At 33.5% G+C, this 20,519-nt stretch overlaps 2 protein-coding genes and 1 long non-coding RNA gene across 6 annotated transcripts in view; 2 read left to right on the top strand and 1 right to left on the bottom strand.

Annotated features, from left to right (window-relative positions):
- LOC127858850 (uncharacterized) overlaps window positions 1-20,519 on the bottom strand; it is a 344,634-nt gene that overhangs the window by 104,357 nt on the left and 219,758 nt on the right. The window lies entirely within an intron of this gene.
- Window positions 1-20,519, top strand: part of LOC127858873 (ankyrin repeat and BTB/POZ domain-containing protein 1-like) — a 344,964-nt gene that overhangs the window by 85,775 nt on the left and 238,670 nt on the right. The window lies entirely within an intron of this gene.
- Window positions 2,310-10,104, top strand: LOC127858935 (uncharacterized). Its single transcript, XR_008039201.1, has 3 exons — window positions 2,310-2,414; window positions 9,304-9,419; window positions 9,679-10,104. It is a non-coding gene; the product is annotated as an uncharacterized LOC127858935 (long non-coding RNA).

Raw genomic sequence — 20,519 nt, forward strand, 5'->3', positions numbered from 1 at the left:
AAATGTAGAACCAGTTCCAATTATTGTGTATGAGCCGGATATGACGTCATCATTTTGTGAACCCCCCCCAAGTACACGTGTCTCCAGAAACAAGTTCTATGAGTATGACCTCGCCCGGTTACACTGAGCCTGCGCAAAGACCTCAACGCTCACGACATCCTCCAAAATATCTTGATGATTATGTATTAGAATGATTAGAGTGGTGCAAGTTTGTTTGTCATGTTCAATAGTGTTTGGTTCTCTTTGTATATATGACTGACTTGTTCAATGATTTCTTATTCTTGGTTTTATGATGCAAATTCTAAATATGCAAGATACATGTTATGTACTTAATAGTTTTAGAAGTTAAATATTGTGTTTCTATCATTAGACATTTTTAATCTATTGGGTTTAATTTTCTAATCCTGTACTGATTTTGTATGTGTTATTATATGAAGTATGAGTTGTGTTCATTTGAAGGAAAAGAGGTTCCGCCAGTACATAATTAGTACGAGTTCTCTCCCTTACACCACTGTTATGTTATCATGGTATATTCCCATGAGTTACTCCCCTTCGTTGGAAGTTTGCCTTGGAAACTGCGTTTTTCACCAAATTGTTGTATCCACTTGAGAGTTAAATAAACCAGTTCATCATTGACTATCTGGCAGTTATTCCTTACTGGCGTTGATGTATGGGAAAAAAATCCGTCCGAAACATCTGTTGTATGGCCAAAATTTATCTAGGGAGTGAGGCAAGTGTTACATGCAACCTGTCATCTAATGATGAATGCATGTGTTCCAAGTCATGACGGAGACTTACATTTGTAAACTGTTTATGAAAAATGTGACCTTTGAACTCAACGTGTGACCTTGACGTTTGATGTAGGGAGACGGTTTTGACAAAGCGTATGATGGTTTACGTTCGTGTCAAATTATTTTAAAATTCCTCAGTATATGGCATAATTGTCAAGCAGTCTTGTGGTACAGTTTGGCCTTTAATCATTAAGTGTGACATTGAGCTTTGGGTTAGTTTAAAGTTAAACATATTTTATTTCACGAAGAAACATGGTATACATGTGCATGTGCATAGCTTTGTGTTGGGGAGTTGGGTGCTAGACACGAAATATCCTCGTTTGCTGATGCACAGTCATACTCAGGGTGCATGATCACGTGACTTTGTGGGTCCCACCTTTTAACTTAAATGGCTTTAAACAAGATGGTTAGTGGTGCTTATTTCAAATAACTTGTTAAATATTTTTTGTTAAGAATGTCAACTAGTGCATAAAAGACAGTTTTTTATGCTGCTTATGGCAATGTGAAATACATCAGAATTACGTTATTTAATAAGCCTGTGTTCTTGTTCAAATTCGATTTGTACTACACGGTTATGTTTCACGGAACGTGAAATTTTGTTAACGATTTCAGACGTATTCAAAGATTTATTCTTATACATTAAGACGTCGGCACAAACTGCAAGAAAAAACTGTCTTGTATGCACTAAGGATTTTGGCAAATGTATTTCAAAAACTTGAGATATTTGCAAAAATAAAGTTATTAACGGTGTGATTACATTCTGCCCAGCCCGTGTGTAAACCCCTGAAAACCCCGTTGATTCTGCACCCTGATATTTCTATTTCAAAATCCATTAATTAATCTCAAAATTATGGCAGATACTGTAAATTTTGCAAAGACGGACGAAGAGTGCGAGTAATGTATGCCACCTTCTTCGAAATGGGGCATAAAAATAAGGCAACTCGGAATAACCAAACATATATATGATATACACCACAGGTGGTTAGCGTGTGGCCATGATATCAATTAGTTACAACATCATTTTGAATGATAAATCATCATATTATAACAAAAAATTAACTTTTCTGAAAAAAAGTCACTGTCAAATATATATATATATATAATTTTTTTTCTTCAGAAAAGTTAATTTTTCGTTATATTATGATTATTTATCATTCAAAATGATGTTTTCACTAATTAATACCATAGCCACACGCTAACCACCTGTGATATACACTAGCAAATTGGACAATCATGAATAAAATTGCAGTAAAAGGGGAATAACTGAGTCAATCCGATACCCGTTGTAGTAGGATTGGTTTCCTCCCTTCGTTCGAGTTATTGCCCTTTAACTTTATGTGAAGTATTTTCAAATGTGATTCACTTAAGTAAATTGGATGAAACATTAAATAAGTATACGTTGTGGTCGACATATCATTATTCGCTTGTATTATGATATTACGATGTATGTATGATGTATTGTATAATTGATGGATTTTACTAATTGTACATGAGACGGGATTTACGTTTCAGTAGATGTTAGACGTTAGACGAGATGTACGCCTCGTTGTCAGCCTGTTGTGTGACGTGTTTGTAATTTAGACTCAAGCTCCTTGGTGCAATCCTGGACAAGGATAATATTGGGTATGTTTATAACACGTTCATTACAATTGTTTCAACTATTATTCAACAAGTACTAATTTAGTTAAGTACCTATAATATGAACTATTAAAGGATATTGTGCACGGATTTTCGTTTTTTTTTTAAATATCATTAAATAAATGTACCAACAAAACTTTCATATTCGAACAGTTTTACAGTACTTTCATAACAAGGACACGGATGAGATAAAGTATATTAACCTTCGTGCCCTTGAGATCGATCTCGGGAAGCGAAATCTAATTTTCTACCTCAATTCACCTGTAGCGGATCTTATCTTAAATCATTGACTTACGATTTCATTTACGATCCGCTAATACCCGTTTAATGAACGCCGTCGTAAGTATCGAGTCGCAGCTAAGATTTTAGTTAAGCGTACGATCTGGAAAATCGCGAACCAGTCGAAAAAGCTCACACGATTTCCCGCGTTTATGTAAAAAAGCAAGATGGCCGACAACGTAAATAGAGGCAAGTAGTTAATGATAGTTATGATTTACTAATAGTAGTACTAAATGTACGGATATCATGACTCATGTCTTCAAATATTGTAGCGTTTATGTCTGTGAATTTGTCTCGTAATTGATACTGAGTTTTTATTAAATTCATATCGTTATTTTACACCAAAGAATCGAAATGTTTTATGCATTTATTTTATGTATTTATTTTCTAAATTCTAGTTGCAAGTAATCTTATAACGAAATCATATTTTCCCGCGTTTGGAACTGTTAGCCTTTAAAATGACAAATCGTTATCGTGTGTTTATATCTAATGTTTTTGGCAGAGGACTATTCGAGTATCAATCAATACATTATTTCTATGCCCCACATTTGAAGAAAACAATTTATTTTTATGTTTGTTTTTAGAGTAAATGTATCTCTCTTTTCAAGGAACATTCTAATCTTACACATTTACGCTTCTTTCGCTATATATTTGTTTTCGTACTTCTTCTTCTACTTCGTACTTCCTACAGTCAATTGCTATTACATGAAGGCCGATATGGGCAGATATGGACACTGTCGAGTCCGTTTCCTGGGAAGAACCAGTACTTGGTGTCTATGGAAATAATGAGAATGCTTCTCGTGTAGAGAGCGAGCCCACGAACTCCTGATCGCTAGGCGGACACCTCATCCACTACACCACCGCGATAGTATATACGGATGCCTACTGTATATTTATTTTTGGCATAGAATTTACTTTATTACCCAGTGTACATAGCTTTAGAATTAATTTTCAATTGTAAACACAAACCTGAAAACTATCACTCAATTTCAGAGTGAACAGCATTTGATTGTGTAGCCCCAAGATAGACAAAGTTATCAAAAAATGGACGGACTTTAAGGTATATTAACTAATGAAATCTCATGACCCTTACTTACTTACTTACTCTTACCACAAAATGAATATAAAAAATTCACAATGTCAGTCACATGTAAGATTTTAAAAATGAAAGTAAGACTGGGAGCAAAAGGTTAATTTTGTACTTTAAATTATACATAAAAACATTTATAATGAATTTGCACGGAATAATCATTAGGAATAATCATTGTTGTGTATTGTGTGTTTGCTGTTTTCTATTGACACATTCCAGTCCAATTCATGTATGGAAATATTTTTTAACATATTATGACATATATTTACCATAATTATTTCTTATATTTAGGTTTTTGGTATCCATTCATCACTTTTTTGTTCAACTGTGGAATGTTTAAAATTGAACACTTTGTACTTTCTTTTCAGACGCACAACAACAACCATGTGTGAATGATGAGATCTCAACCATCACATCAGTTGAACAAAAGTTGGTAAGATAATTAATCAAGTACACAGTATAAAGTTAGCACATTTATTCGTGTAGGTGTGTCAATGTTACAAAACACATAAAATAAATAAGGTTTAACAACGTTATCATAATCACAAATTAATTATGTGACATAAATATGGTTATTTATTAAGTTACTTGGTAACAGATACATTTCACATTGTAATAAATCAAAATATCTTTGTCATTGAATGTACTTGTTTGTATGTATGACAGCTCATAAAGATCGATTGTCCATATTTATTAACGAATAATTATCGTTAGATACAAATAATTTCGCAAAATACCAAAATAAAAACATTGCCTCTACTTACATATGAGTCCCGCTCTGTGAAAAAGGGGGTTTAATGCATGTGCATAAAGTGTCATACCAGATTAGCATGTGCAGTCCGCACAGGCTAATCAGGGACAACTTTCTGCCTAAACTGGATTTTTGCTAAGAAGCGTCTTTCTTAAAACGAAACATATAATAAAAGCGGAAAGTGAGTCCCTGATTGGCCTGTGCAGACTGCACATGCAAATCTGGGACGACACTTTACGCAAATGCATTAAACCCCATTTTCTCAGAGCGCGACTCATATATAAAGTTATTATGGTGATTTATTAAATACATGTTATTTAAAAACAAGAAACCGTCGGAGACGGTTGCTGCTCCCCAAAGTTTTTTTTTGTCACAATATTGCACTATATATTCAGATAAAAGGAAACGTTTTGAGGGCACAGTAGTTGGGGGGGGGGACAATAATTTTTTATAGACAATTTCAAAGGGCCATAACTCTGTGAAATATCATCTGACCAGAACCCGCTGATAATATGCACATCTCCTCTTGGTCGTGAAGCTTCCCATAAAGTTTCATTGAATTCCAGTCATTAGTTGCTGAGAAATAGCCCGGACAAGAATTGCACTATATGTACAGTGTATGGAAAACTTCAAAGGGCCATAACTCTGTGAAAAATCATCCGACCAGAACCCGCTGATAATATGCACATCTCCTCTTGGTAGTGAAGCTTCCCATAAAGTTTCATTGAATTCCGGTCATTAGTTTCTGAGAAATAGCCCGGACAAAATTTGTGCACGGACGGACAGACGCACGGACAGACGAAGCGGCGACTATATGCTCCCCCAAAATAAATCTTAGGGGAGCATAAAAAAGGTTAATCACACTTCACAATAACAATTGTAAAAATCAATTGAATATTCATTTTTTTTTTTTAGTAAATACAAAAAAAGTTATTTTTTTTACATGGACTTGTAGAAAATAAATTAACGAGTATACATAAGCTAAAATAACATATTGGATTACGTATGTTATTTTACGAGTCATATTTATTCATATATAATCATTATATGCAATCCGCGGAACAGCGCATGTGAGGCCAAGTCATTTGAGCCGGTAAGAAAAAAAAGATGTGAGTTCCATGAAAATAAAAGATTAACTTATGAAGTGTAGATCATGAATGTGTATTAATGAATCAACAATCCATCTTAACATAAATGATACAATTCATTCTCAAGAATTTTTTATATGAAACTATTAGTTCCAACAGAACCTTGTCTGATGTGCAGTATACACAGTACATGCTCTTTAAAGAACAAACAGAAACCACATCTCTTTATGTTACAATGTTTACCTTTTATTTCACTTGTCTTACAAATACAAATTTTATTAACATAAAATGTATTTCATTTTCAGATAGTGTTCCACTTCATTGTTCCCTAGCTGTAGAGTTGTTGGAGAAAACCCTGTATTGTTATGTAACAAAGATAATTAAATAAAGGAGTAGAATTTATTTTCACTTTGTTATAATATAAAGGAAACATGAAATCATCGTACGCATTGCATAAATGAATATTGTAAAAAGTGTGTCTTTAATGAAAAAAATCCACAAAAGAACGGAAGAAATTGTCAATATCCACACTTTTACAAAGATGTTGACCACACTTGACCGAAATGCAGCAGCTCATAGACAAGAAATCATTATCTTATTAAGTTATTATGTATCATTAGCAGAAACATAATGACCATCTTTCATCAACAAAGAGTCAAATATTGAATATTAACACATGTCGCCGAACATAGACTGACCACACTGACTCACCTATAGCACTTCGTGCACATGTGAGCATAAAACAGCAACTATATAAATAAGTAAGTGATGTGTTGTCCATATAAGCTGCATTGTGGTCCTGTTGTGGACTGTGCACAACGTCATACACTTCCTGTGCCTCAGTAAGTTGTTCAGGCAGTGGCATCTGCTAATCTATGCATAAGTTGTGCAGGCACATTCATGCAGCCACTGCTTGACAGCACTCATCGAGTCTCATGAATAAACAACTGCCAGTTTTATGTAGACACCTGCCGATAGAGAATAACAATCAATATTTACTAGTGATTTAATTACGATATCCAATTTATTATCAATACTAATGATTGTTATGCATTTTATTTAATTGATAAACATCTTCATATATAAATGAAATTTAAGACTTAAATGGGTAAAGAAATAAATTCATAAAACAAAATTTGCAATAATCTATGGCATCCATTCTTATCAACACATGCATGTGCATATGAAAGCAACTTTAAAATCTGTATCAAATGTTTTTTTAACTACATGTGTCTCCTTTACTTATGCCCCCATGTCACGTTGAGATACACATACAAGTCCATCAGTCATTAAAAGACAAATTTCTTCAGTACAAACAACTTGTGTATATATGCTCAAAACTTGAAAACAAATAACAAAACAAATTTAATTACACATTTGTGTACAGCTACAATTCATTAACACATTAAGGTCATTCAGCAGTTGCTGTTATGCAAAATCCATCCACAGATGAACAGACAGACACAGAGGACGAACAGGTGCAATGCTTACGGCTTCTCACGGTTTACGTTTACTAAATTGTTATGATGTAGATGTGACGATTACAATTATGCTCTAAAGATTATTAAAGGCATAAAGCATTACACTTTTTATCCAATATTTTGTGGGGAGATTTATTTTGTGCTTATTAAATGGTGTCTTATGTTGATTAACTGAATGTACTGTTTTGAACTAAATAAACATACATGTAGTAAGTTTACATACCTAAATCTACTCTTTGGCAGTCCAAAAGCCCTCTCAACCACAGTACACTTGACTGGGCATTGTTATACCTATTGTTGATAGCCAGAGTCCCCCAGTAGGTGTTTCTTGTGGTTTTCTTCCAGAAAAGTCTAATAACAAATTTATAATAAGCTAAGTTTAAGTTGGAACAATCATTGGTTAAACGGTTTATGAAGGTAGCTATAGGATGCTCGTAAGCTTAACGCAATCTTAAATTCATTTAAATTATAAATTTAACATTGATATGCATATTTTATGTGTTGATGCAGTGTGTACACACATACAGAAATATAATTGAATCTTTTATGTTGTTGAAAGAAATTAAAACTAAAAGTAAAATTATGTATGCACATTAAACACATTATATTTTAGTAATGTGCAATGCATTGATGTAAAAAATGAAATATTTGCATCATCATAACAGTAGTATTCCACTTTTTCCTAGCCAATACTAGCCATAGATCCTCTAATGGTATATCCATAAAAGCACATTATTTATTGTCATACCTTCAAACCACGGACAAAGACAGAGGCGTCGTGTGTGTTGACCCAAGCCATTTTGACACAATCTCAATGAATCTGCAAATAAACTCTACTTTAAAATGTGAAATGTGTTTCACTAACTTTGTTGAATGATTGGGGCATCTATTTAATTCACATGTTTTATGATTTAACACTATTAGTTAACACGGTGCCTATACCACGTGACTTTTTAAGATCTGTGTGGGGAGTAAAATATCAACAAAAGCGCGACGAAGGAAAGATTTTTAAGGATAACTTTTTTAATATGTCACCATTTTCAATGGGATAAAGTGGAGAGCCCGCTAATTCATAAGAGTTTTCTATAGGTATCATGATTTTATAAAACAAATAAGTATTATTTCAGTTAAGTGCAACCGCGCGTTTGAACGGTTAGAAAAGGGTAGGATCAGTGTGGGGACATTATTATTACACAAAAACATCACCTCTGGTGAAATTAAGAAATATATTTCATGGGCGGAGCTTACACTATATCATTTTGCATCCATTTTCAGGTTTCTTTTAATTATTTACGAAACAAAATTCAAGAAAACTATTATTACAGTAATATGATCTGTGTGGTATACGTTTTTCAACGGATCTGTGTGGTATACTGTTTTTAAGTTTTTCAGTTCTATTAAGTTGTTTAAGAAAATGCTTGTCAACAATGTATTTGAAACGGGATTTTTAAATGCGCTACCATATAAAACACACAATGGCTATACACTACGCTTGCACCCCTTGTTAAACTAATACATAATTATGATTTACAGGCATGCTGTACAATCCCCATTGTAATATTAAAATCTTACGCGGGAGCATCTTAAATCGATGACAAGTCCATGCTTACCTTAAATAAGGCTCGATTGGTCATTGTCGGCTCGGGTACTACTTACATGTACCCCGGGTACTCTTAAGTATACTTACATGTACCCCGGGTTAGGTAAATATACTTAATCGTACCCGGTCGATATTAGACTGTACCCAAGTATTTCCGCCCCAAATCCGATGTCGTAAAACGCGCTACCGATTATCTTAAATAAAACTTCTCTTTTTAAAAAATCTGCAGTAACATGCTTTTTGAGTACGAGTTTCGATAATATAGAGATGCCATTTTACAGAAAATTGACATATATGTAAATATAATTAATTCCAAAAAATAGCCGACAACGACCGATCTAGCGTTAAATTTCCCGGGAACGATTAAGTATATTTACCGTACCCGGGGTACATGTAAGTATACTAGTACTTAAGAGTACCCGGGGTACATGTAAGTAGTACCCGAGCCGACAATGACCAATCGAGCTTAAAAAAGTGTATACTTTATGTTATTGTATCAAATTCCATTTTTATTTTGGCGCCAAACACTACTGTCAGGTGAAGTAATGTATCGTATATTATTTTTGATATTATATTTGCTTTAAGGTATGGCTCAATGCTCCGAATGCGGAAAAATGTCGAAGACCAGAGCTGGATTATTGCGCCACATAAGGGGACACGCTAACTCTGGAAACTATAACTGCTGTGGGAAAGCATTTCAGGTAAGATTAAATACCTTAAAAATAGTTACATTTTTATACAGTTATGCTAACAAACAGATGAACGGATTTTCTTGAAACAACACAAAAATACAATATATCTCATCTCTCAGGTTATCATATATTTTTAAATAAGTCAATAATCGTCAAATCGTTTGTAATTTAAAACTAACGAACGCATGTCCTCAGATACTAACATTTTGAAATAGCGTGCTTACGCATTGAAATGTCACGTGAATAAAATATGATGTTTTTTTCTCAGGATGCCTACAATCTTAGAAGGCTTCAACGAACAAAGGACCCCAATGTCACGTGTGTGTACAGTGCGGCAGGAGCTTTGCGGACAAGTACCTACTCGTGGCTAGAGAGAAAAGTGCAAAAAAGAGGGATTGGCGAAATGTTACCAGTGTGGGTTGGCAGTTAGGAGTGAGAATGACCTCAGAGAGCACGTCAATACCCACATGCATGACAAGTGTTACAGTAGTGAGGAGTGTTTCAAAACATACAAACACAAAACAAACCTTTCTCGATACGTGAGGACTTCACATAAATCAGTGAATACTGATTAAAAATCATAATAGTTTACAGTTTGTCTGTGTAACTTCATTATCGTTTTACGTTATTTTATTCGTTGTTTTACTTTTACTTTACTTTTCAAAATGATTCTAAAGATATCCGAATTTGATTAATTTTTAGGTTTCGTTTAGTTCGTTTGTGTGTTTGAAATCATCTCAAATAATTGTGCAATAATTTGGATTTACGTTATTCATTAATATATCGCATCTGTGATTTGTATTATCGAATCTGTGATTCTTTTTTTAATTATAACTTGATTAAAGTTTTGCGATGTTTTTTCGTTGGTTTCAATTTTAAATACCGCTGTCACGAGCTAATTCGATAATCATAAGCATCCAGGGTTTCTAATACTAGGGATTTTCACGATTGCTTTACATAATTAACTGCCTGCTTATAATTACTCTAGGCCGTGGTAATTGACAGTAAACAATGTATGCAATGTGGTTGCGTATACAATACAATACTCCTTAATTCGAAATACGTCTTGACATTCTTCAGAGCTGCATCCATCCACAACGCAAGAGGAGAATCGTACATATATAATCATATAATATAATATTTATTCATTTACTTTTTATATTCTCTTCAAAATAATTAACGCTAAAGATAAGCATACATTTGTTACACTGAATACAACGACATAATTTATAACATGACATTATCACCAACACATGGCGAATGATTGTCAATATCTATACTATGTAATAAACTAATGCAACAATATGAATTCCATATATGAAATAAAACACACAAACACACACATATATATATGTTTCTACTATGACCAGTATTTTGTTTTTAATAAACATACCGTTTACCTTAAACTTTAAATAACAACAAAGTGACAAGCCAATACGTCTGGGGGATTCTGTTTTATCAGTTTGTATTCCAAATTTGATTTTAAAACATACGTTATACTCCGGAAAGAACATGCCTTTGCTTTTTGTCAACCTGTGTAATATTTGACACAATTTCTATTGCAGAATTTGTGTCAGAATTAAAATGTCCATTGTGTTCGTCTATCCGCATTCTTATTGTTGGCAACAGTTTGCTATCGTTTCGTCTCGCCCGCTCCCACCTTACTCCTAGTGTCCCCTTCTGTATAGTATTCCTGTCTCGTGAAACTGTTTCCTCTGTTTTTTCTTCCCTCAACCCTTGTCCGCTCACTAGTGCCAAATAGGTGATTACTGAAATGAATGAATTTGTAAATAATAATAATAGTTCTACTACTACTATTATAACTACTACAAATAGTAGTAGTAATAGTTGTAGTAGTAGTAGTAGTAGTAGTAGAAGTAGTAGTAGTAGTAGTAGTAGTAGTAGTAGTAGTAGTAGTAGCAGTAGTATTAGTAGTAGTAGCTGAAGTAGTAGTAATAGTAGTAGTAGTAGTAATTGTTGTGTTGAAATAATTGAAATTAATAAAAAATATATATATATTGTCGTTATTATCTCAATTTATCCGTAAATTGTAGAAACACGGATACCACACAGATCCTTCTAAACACGTATACCACACAGATCATATTACTGTTAGAATATTTTTCTTGATTTTGTTTTCATAAATATATGAAAAAAACCTGAAAAAAAAGAATGCAAAATGATATAGTGTAAGCTCCGCCCATAAAGTGTATTGCTTTATTTCACGAGAGGTGATGTTTCTGTGTCATAATAAAATAATGTCCCCACACTGATCCTTCCTTTTTCTAACCGTTCAAACGCGCGGTTGCACTTTACTGAAAAAATATTCATTTGTTTTACAAAATCCTGATACCTATAGAAAACTCTCATGAATGAGCGGGCTCTCCACTTTATCCCATTGAAAATGGTGACATATTAAAAAAGTTATGCTTAAAAATCTTACCTTTGTCGTGCTTTTGTTGACATTTAACTCCCCACACAGATCTTAAAAAGTCACGTGGTATAGGCACCGTGTTTAAGCCACTTCTGACTGACAAGTGACATTGTACAGTGTGATACAGGGTTATTAAAATAATATTGCCATTTGGCAAGAGCGTAACTAGATCAGAATATAACTTTGCTACCTTGTATCTCACCGTGCAGTGTGAGATTTATGTTGCTCAGCTACTGTATATATTACTGTACAATTCATAAATCTCATTTTGACAGAACATTGATATTTAAATGTTGGGATTGCAAAGTTTATGACTTATAATCATTGGGGCAGATATTGAAGACATTATACAGTGCATTATTTATTATTCATTAGATAGAAAAAAAACTTCAAAACTTTATGCGCAAAAGGCATATCAGGATATTGCGTCGACAACTAACTTGTATAGCAGCGTCCGAAATGTGAAATATCCGAATTCTAGTTCACCCTAACATTCAATATTTAATGACAAATGAACTGTTTTACTTCAAAAGAAACCATAAAACATTTGTTTTGATAGAAATTGAATAAAGATGACTCAATACTTACCTATTTAACGAATTAATTATCCAAACATCACAAATTTCATTTCCCTTGGACGTTTAATGCAGAGAATGATATAACGAATATATTTAACGTTATCAAACATAAATACGTCCAATAGTATCAATATTTCTCCATCACGGAGATCGCTAAATCCTTTCTTTCTCGAAACATTCTCATCTCTCTTGGTTGACCATCGTTTAAAGCGCGTGCGGCCGCCATGTTTACGAACGCTAAGAGTGGTCTTATCCAGTCGTAGCTTTAAGCACAAATCTTACGACATCTTAGCTGCGATTTCTTTGATAAAACGGTACGCAGTACTTACGATAAGCGTACGACAAAATCCTACGAATCTTAAGTAAGATCACGCTAAGATCTGTTGATAAAACGGCCTCCTGGTCCGTGGTGTACTAGTATATCAGCCCAGGTAATTACTGTCTTACCTACTGGGTGGCGGCTTGCCTACTGGGACCTTCACAGACATTTGTGCAGTGAACTAACATGAGCTTATTTGCTTGATCCAAAATGGATTTGAAATGCTTCTAATATTACAAGTTGGTCCCACACAAGTGGACGCGGGACAATGTTGTACTTGTGCCCTGCTATTGTTCACATTAGACGCAGGCCCATGATGTACATGTTCCCGCTATAGATGACATTGGACGCGGGCCCATGTTGTACTTGTGCCCCGCTATAGTTGACATCGGACGCACACGGGCTGGAACTTGGAGACCGTCATGGGCCTTTAAAATGGGGCCCATGTGGGGTATTTTACTGAGACCCACCTGTCTATCCTGTAGGAAATATCATATAATGTTTGTTGGTTTGACAATGGACCCATGTTGTTGGTTTTTTTTAATTACGACAAACCCATGTCGAACGCGCGTAAGATGGCATGGGCAAGAATTATATAGGGTTCCCTCACGGGCAATAAAAATGTAGGGTTCCCACACGTAAAACAATTATATGGGGTTTCCACACGGGTTTAATACTACATTTTCGTCATGATAAAGCCCATGAAAGACTCTTTAAGACCCGTTTAGGGTTGCTTGCTGGCAAATCGACCAAAGTGGTACTGCTACATTCTTCAGATATAACATTCAAACTATGATGATGTTTCTTTATGCTATGACGATATATATTTACAATTTGTATCATCCGTCGGTAAAAACTTCAAGTTTATTACCTTTTCAAATTAGACTTTCTATAACAATTATAATTGCACTTTGTTACAGTTTGTTACGGCTTTTTGAGATATAAGTCATAGTATTAAGCGATAGATTGATTATGATAAATAAGAAAACAATATAGAAAAACTTTTATTTCGACAAATACATATACATATTTACACAGTTGAAATAGGCCGTTATGGTCCTTGTTCAACATATATCATATCATTCATATATTCATAATACATGGTGTTGCATGAAAAACGTTATGGTTGAATAAACGATAATGTTCTGATACAAATACTACATATCGCATCCACTCGAGATTTAAAATCAATTTTCTTAAGAAACATACAGTATTTACACAGCATATATTAATTTGATATTTCAATATTTCTATTTGAAAAACATGGTCTATAAAATGTTAATAAAAATAACAGTTTCAAAATAAATAAATTTGTTAACAAACTGTATGTTCTTCACATATAATAATGTAATATTCACATAACATGATGTAACAACAACAAAAAATAAAAGAAATTGTTAATCTTAGACACTAAAGCCTACACATTTTGGAAGTTTTTTAACAAAACAAATCACAACATTACTTATTCGTTGTCTGTTAATGATTGTTATGACTATTTTCATCTCTTCAGAACGTTTTAAAAAGCTTAAATAATATTCAAGCGGGACAACTTTGCAATGTGTATAATTTTAACACTGATAACGGCAGGTTTAAAGAGCTAGATTGTCCAATTACGATAGACGAAAAAGAGATGGCAGTTCATCGGCTCAAATGCCATAAATCGTATTTGATAAACGAATATTTCACCGAAAGTTTTGATATACAATATCTGTTAAAGATATTCAATATTTAATGTGAAAGTAATGACATTTTAAGTGGCGCACAATTCGGCTTCCGAAAAGACCGTTCAACTAGTGACGCAAAATTTGTTCTTAATGCTATTGTTCAAAATATCATGAATACTAACGGACGATTGTACTGTTTTATTGATATGACAAGTGCATTCGATTCGGTTTATTTATATGGACTATGGTATGAGCTTTATAACGCAGGTATTAGCGGTAAACGTTTAACAATCATGAAAGACATGTATTCCCAAGTGAAATGCTGTATTAAAATATGTAATTCAAACTCGAATTTCTTTAATTGTGCGATTGGGCTAAAACAGGGAGAGGTATTATCGCCAGTACTGTTGTCTTTATTTATAGATGCCTTTGACAATTTTTAGAAAATGACATGATTATATTCGGCAAGTCTGTAACTGATCTGCAACAAAGTATTAATCATTTAGGTAAATATTGTGATCTGTGGGGTCTTGAAGTTAATATAAGTAAAACCAAGGTAATGATATTGAGAAGAAATCGACCGTCTTTTCAAAATGAAAAGTGGTCATTTAGAAGTGAAAATTTAGAAACAGTTGATGACTTCAACTATTTAGGAACAGTATTTAAGTACAAGGGTTCGTTTTCACTTAACGCTGCGTCTCTTGCTGGAAAGGACTTAAAGCCCTTAATATTTAAATGCATACTCTAAAAAATCTAGATGTTAAACCAAGAATTGCTTGCCAACTTTTTGACGCATTCGTGGGCGCAACCTTTAATTATGGGTGCTAAATTTGGGTTTCGACAAGTTTATTGATTTAGAACGAGTAAAATGCTCCTTTAGGTATCAACTCATCTAGCCGCAGTTATGGGAGTTTATGGGGAACTAGGAAGGTGTCAACTTTACATAAACAAAAACGTTCGTATAATAAAATTCTGGTGTACACTCAACAAATCAAATAACATAATTACATGTATATCTTAATTGTATAAACGATTCAAAAGTACGAACATTTGTAAAGGTAATCGGGCCTTAAATGTGAACTAATTATTGGATTCGTTCGGTTTTTCATACTTTTGACTCAATCCTCTTCTGTCAATCTCGATACCTTCCATATCGTTTTAAGTCCACTGTTGTAGATGTTTTCGAACAATTTTGGTAGAACTCAATAATAGCAGCTCATTAATGACCTGCAAATTATTTGCACGTTGGATTTCGAGCCTTATCTTGATTATTTGCCAAAAAATAGCGACTATGCCTCTCAAAATTACGACTATCGTCCCACAAATTAGCTATTGAAACAGGTAGACATAACAATATAGAAAGATCTCAGAGCTAATGCACAAAATGTCATGTTAGAGATATTTTTTGAAGATGATGACTATTTCATTATGATATGTCCAACATTCAATTCACTGCGAAAAGAATAGACCAAAACATACTATTATTAAAAACCAAGTTTGTTAAAAAAAATTGAAATAATGGATACGTCATACAAAAAACAAATGAAAAACCTGAACAAGTTTATATGTTGAGCCTTTACACACGATCCAACTTAACTCATCCTGGACATTGTAGTCCAAATATTAATTGTTTTATTCCTCTTCATCTGTAAGTGTGTTCTTTTCCTTACTAACTCCTGTCTTTTGTTCATGGTTTTCATCCTCCAATATTTCTGTGAAATTAAACAATTGATTTCATTCTATTCATCGTCGGTATGAATGTTGAACTTGGCTCTAATAGTATAGTTGCTTAAAAAACAAATCAATGTTTTTACTAACATTTCAATTCAATCCTTGTGAAACATGCTTGCCATGTTGATATGATCAAGCCTCGATTTTGAGAAAGAGTTCGAGCAATGGACGATACAACAGAAAATACACGTAAAGCAATAGCGATTTAAAGTGATATTATGCGCATCTAACATATGCTATGTTTATAGGTGTCTATGGCAACCGTTGTTTATTTTTTTGTGTTTTCACTTTATATACACTTATATTTGTTAATGCAGCATCAACATAATACAAAAATATAACGGAAAGAGAAAAATAATGCATTTAAATATCAACCATATTTTCGTTTGACAACTGATCATGCATGTACGCTGTGAATCTAAATTTAGTTTTAGTGCAGATTCGTTCATACGACACATGAACACTTACTCCGATCCTATTAAAAAGACAGTTCCACTTGGCTATGAGTACTGTACAGTAATGTTAAATATCAAATATAATATATATATATATATATATATATATTACAAGCAACTGGTAGCAAGATAGGTTGAGGATATTTGGTCAGTTACCACATTTTAACTAACTCTTATGACCTGTTAATTCTTTTCAGCTCAAATCAACAGTAAAAAATGCGCATAATATCACTTTAAATAGATACTACAGAACAAAAAAGATTTGCATGGGTGCATTCTTATCACGAAAAAGGTTATATTTCAGCGTACTACGTTTTCAAATACATGGTAGCTGAAAACAGTTTAAACGAAAAAATGGTTCAAAGCTTTGTTAGCGTTTAATTGCTTATAAATCGCAGAACACAAACGGTGACCCTTCTGTAATTAGTCGACTCTACTATTTCAAGCAGGTATTTGTTTAACACTCGTTGAATGAAATTGAATGTTAATGCAAATACTACCTGGAGTGATCAACAAAAGATACACGATGCAGCTGGAACATTCCTCAAAGAGATCAATGAAGCGAATTTTTAATTTTCGATGCTTGAGCTGAAAGGAAACAACACAACTCAATTATATGCATAATTAATGAAGACGACACATGTGTTTTTAGAAAATGCAACGCATTGCACTCCTACTCAAAACCTTTTTAGTGTCACTAATGTGGAACCATTGAATTATCATTTATATTAACATACTATCGGTGATGGTGTCGTGTTATAACTAGTATCTTTGTTAACTCAAACTTTATGATTTCATTACTTTGCTTTTGTCAATCGAAGAAAACTACCTTTATTTCGACGATGACTTTGAAATGTTTTAAAATCAACAAAGCGGTCTTAAAGAGATGTGGCGATTTTAATGTTTGAACAGTCATTTCTTAATGGATTCAAGGTAAATTTCTCGATGTCTCCTAGTCTATTTCTTAAGGTCGTGTTTCTCAATGACTGGAACTTATGAAAGCTTGCGTACGATATAAAGGAACTGTTTTTGCGTACTTATAACGAAAGTTATAATGAAAAACTGTTCAACATGAACTAAATACAGATATAATTGCACATGCAAATACAAGGCAGCACCTAGCAGTTAAAGCAAACGCAGTAGAATAATAATTGAATCATGAATGTTAAATCACATGTGGCGCCATATTTTTTCTGTATACATGTACATCTCTGACGGCTGCATTTTTCAGAAGTCCATGTCATTGACATGGTTCATTAAAGAAATACTCACATACAATATTTTGTTGACGACTTACCTTGGTCTGCTTACACCAGTTTATAAATGAAGACACGTTTAAAATAAAATTTGTTAACGTGTTTTCGGGTTTGTTGCACTTTTTCTGTTTATCTTGTAATTCTTGTAAGATATTCTCCATTTCTTTCATCTTAATTTCATTCTGGAAAATGTGCATACGTTTGGTTTGCAATTTACTAAAATAACTAAGCATCTATGGTATTCCACTACATTTTAAAATTCCTTTTCATCACAATATACGTATTTGTTAAATATATTTATAAATAGTATAGTTTTCAATTTATAGTATTGTCAACATACATATATATATATCGTAAAAAATAAAGTTTATTTTCCTCCATTCATGGAGAGCATAACATATAATACAGCAAGGAAGTACTTTGGACATGTCAAAGGCATCATAAAGTTTGTTAACTTAAGATGATTTTGGCGTTAAACATTTTTAAAAGTAAAAGTATTTGAGTAGCCATCTCAAACATTATAATTTTGACAGTTGCTATACAATGGATTAGCCCAATCAAAACTCGGTGTCCTGTGCTAGTATAAACCTCTGGATGAACAACTGACTCTTTTCGATATTTGTATCAAAGTAGGAGTCTCATTTTGTGATGGCTTTAATTAAATATTTGCATTTTCTTATAATACGCTTTACGCATATCATTTTCAGGCGGTGATAAAAAAAATTCACGCGGTGATAAAAAAAATTCACGTGTTTGGTCAACTTTTGAGATACACTGTCACAGAGAGAACAATATTTAAGTCGTTGCGATGTAGCTCATGTTTTTGTTTTAATTAATTTATTGAAATAAACTTTAATAGCATAAACATTACCTTTTCATACAGGTAATCCTTTATAGATTTATCGTTTTCATAAATCCAATCCTGGACAGATTTGCCGTTCTCTAAGAAAAAGCCAAACGGTTTCTGAAAATTGCTTGTCATAGAGAATCGTAACTTGCAGAACAACAAACGCTTCGAGTTCCATGCCAGCAGAAGTGCTTCTATGTTATCTACCTCTTCACAACTGTAGGGGCCCGTCTCATAAACAATGCACAAGAAATCAACATCATTATTTGTATGTGAGATAGACTTTCCTTGTGTATTCAGTCGTTCTCCCAATAAGTCTGCAAATATAAGAATCATTAACTTTGATGTCTTAATTCCTCGCCGCTACGCGAAACGCAAACCAAACCATATTTCGTAAAAATGAGCTTAAAGATTGTGCACATGCTTTACGTCACAAAAAAATTATCTGAGTTAATATTTGTAAAATTGCAATTAAGGTATGCATCTCGTTATTTTTTTCTATTTCAATTACTATTTCGTGAAACATTACTGTGCGCATGTGTTAGTTTAATTTATGTGTGGAACGAATATCCCCATAGTGTAATTTGTTGAATGATCCGGTTGAAACTGAAGGAATTTGTGAGAACAAAATGTCGAAAATTCGCAATTTACTGAACTGAACAAACATATAAATGATGGAATTGATTGCATGATTAAAAAAAATTACTGTATGGTTGATGTTATTAATAAAATCGACATATATAAGAGTATATTTTAAGCAAACTATACCTTTTAATGCTAAACTATTAACTCTCTGGTTGCACACATATCGCCTGTTCACAAATCCTTAGCACATAGATACGAGTATAAACAGTTATTGAAAGCGTTACAGTTTTAGCCCAGAAAATACACGCTAATATAAACTAAAGTGTCATTAACTGAACAATGTCATCACTGATCCTATATGATCAGTGGCTCTCAATTGCATGCAATACTATTGAAAAACACAAATGTTACCATTTGTTTAATAAATAAATTGCACATTTAAATTCCTGGTAACTGTATTTTGTTTCATCAAGAAATATACAGCAAAAATACATAAATGACTACTTTATGTTTCTTGTTTGTTCTTTAAAAGAAGTCAAGACATACACAATACCTACTAGCAAACTTCGGAAAAAGGATCTTTTGTATCAGGCCCTGATAGTCAACAACAGTTGTTGCTAAAACCTCGTGTGCCTGTTTTGTCGTAAACGGGTTTGGAAGTACAATTTCGAAACGAAATGCAACTTTATATGTGTAATTGTATGCTAGGTATTCATTCACCCAATCAATTTTGCTAACGAACCATTGGGGATCGTGAGGTAGAAGTCCGTTTTGTCTATGTATTTCAATGTAATTCTTTAATTTGTCGATTGTTATGAAGTCCCCATCTATGCAACATTCACAACCCGAAAATTTACATTTGCCACCTGAAGCTTTCATTGTAAACGCCTGTACCAACACCTTGGTAAAATAACTTTGCTTTCCTTTTTTCCATATGACCTCATCCGCACTACTTGTTGCGTTGAACTGAATGAGTTTTTGTTCTGCGTTTACTTTGATTTCCTCCGGTTGGCAACAATCCATAAACCCTATCACTCTTTTAATGTTTGTACATTTTTGTATCATGTCGTTTATGAGTTGTATGCTGACATATTCGTTAATGCCAACTTGAAATCCTGTTTTACCGTGATGTCCCGAGTAAAGGAACACCAACGTGTGTATATCTCGTTTGACCATCTCCTCAAACGCATCATAAATCTTTGCTGACACGGGCCGTTCTGTATTACTTTCCGGATCAATT

This window comes from Dreissena polymorpha, chromosome 1 (genome assembly GCF_020536995.1).
Source record: "Dreissena polymorpha isolate Duluth1 chromosome 1, UMN_Dpol_1.0, whole genome shotgun sequence".
NCBI lineage: Eukaryota > Metazoa > Mollusca > Bivalvia > Myida > Dreissenidae > Dreissena > Dreissena polymorpha.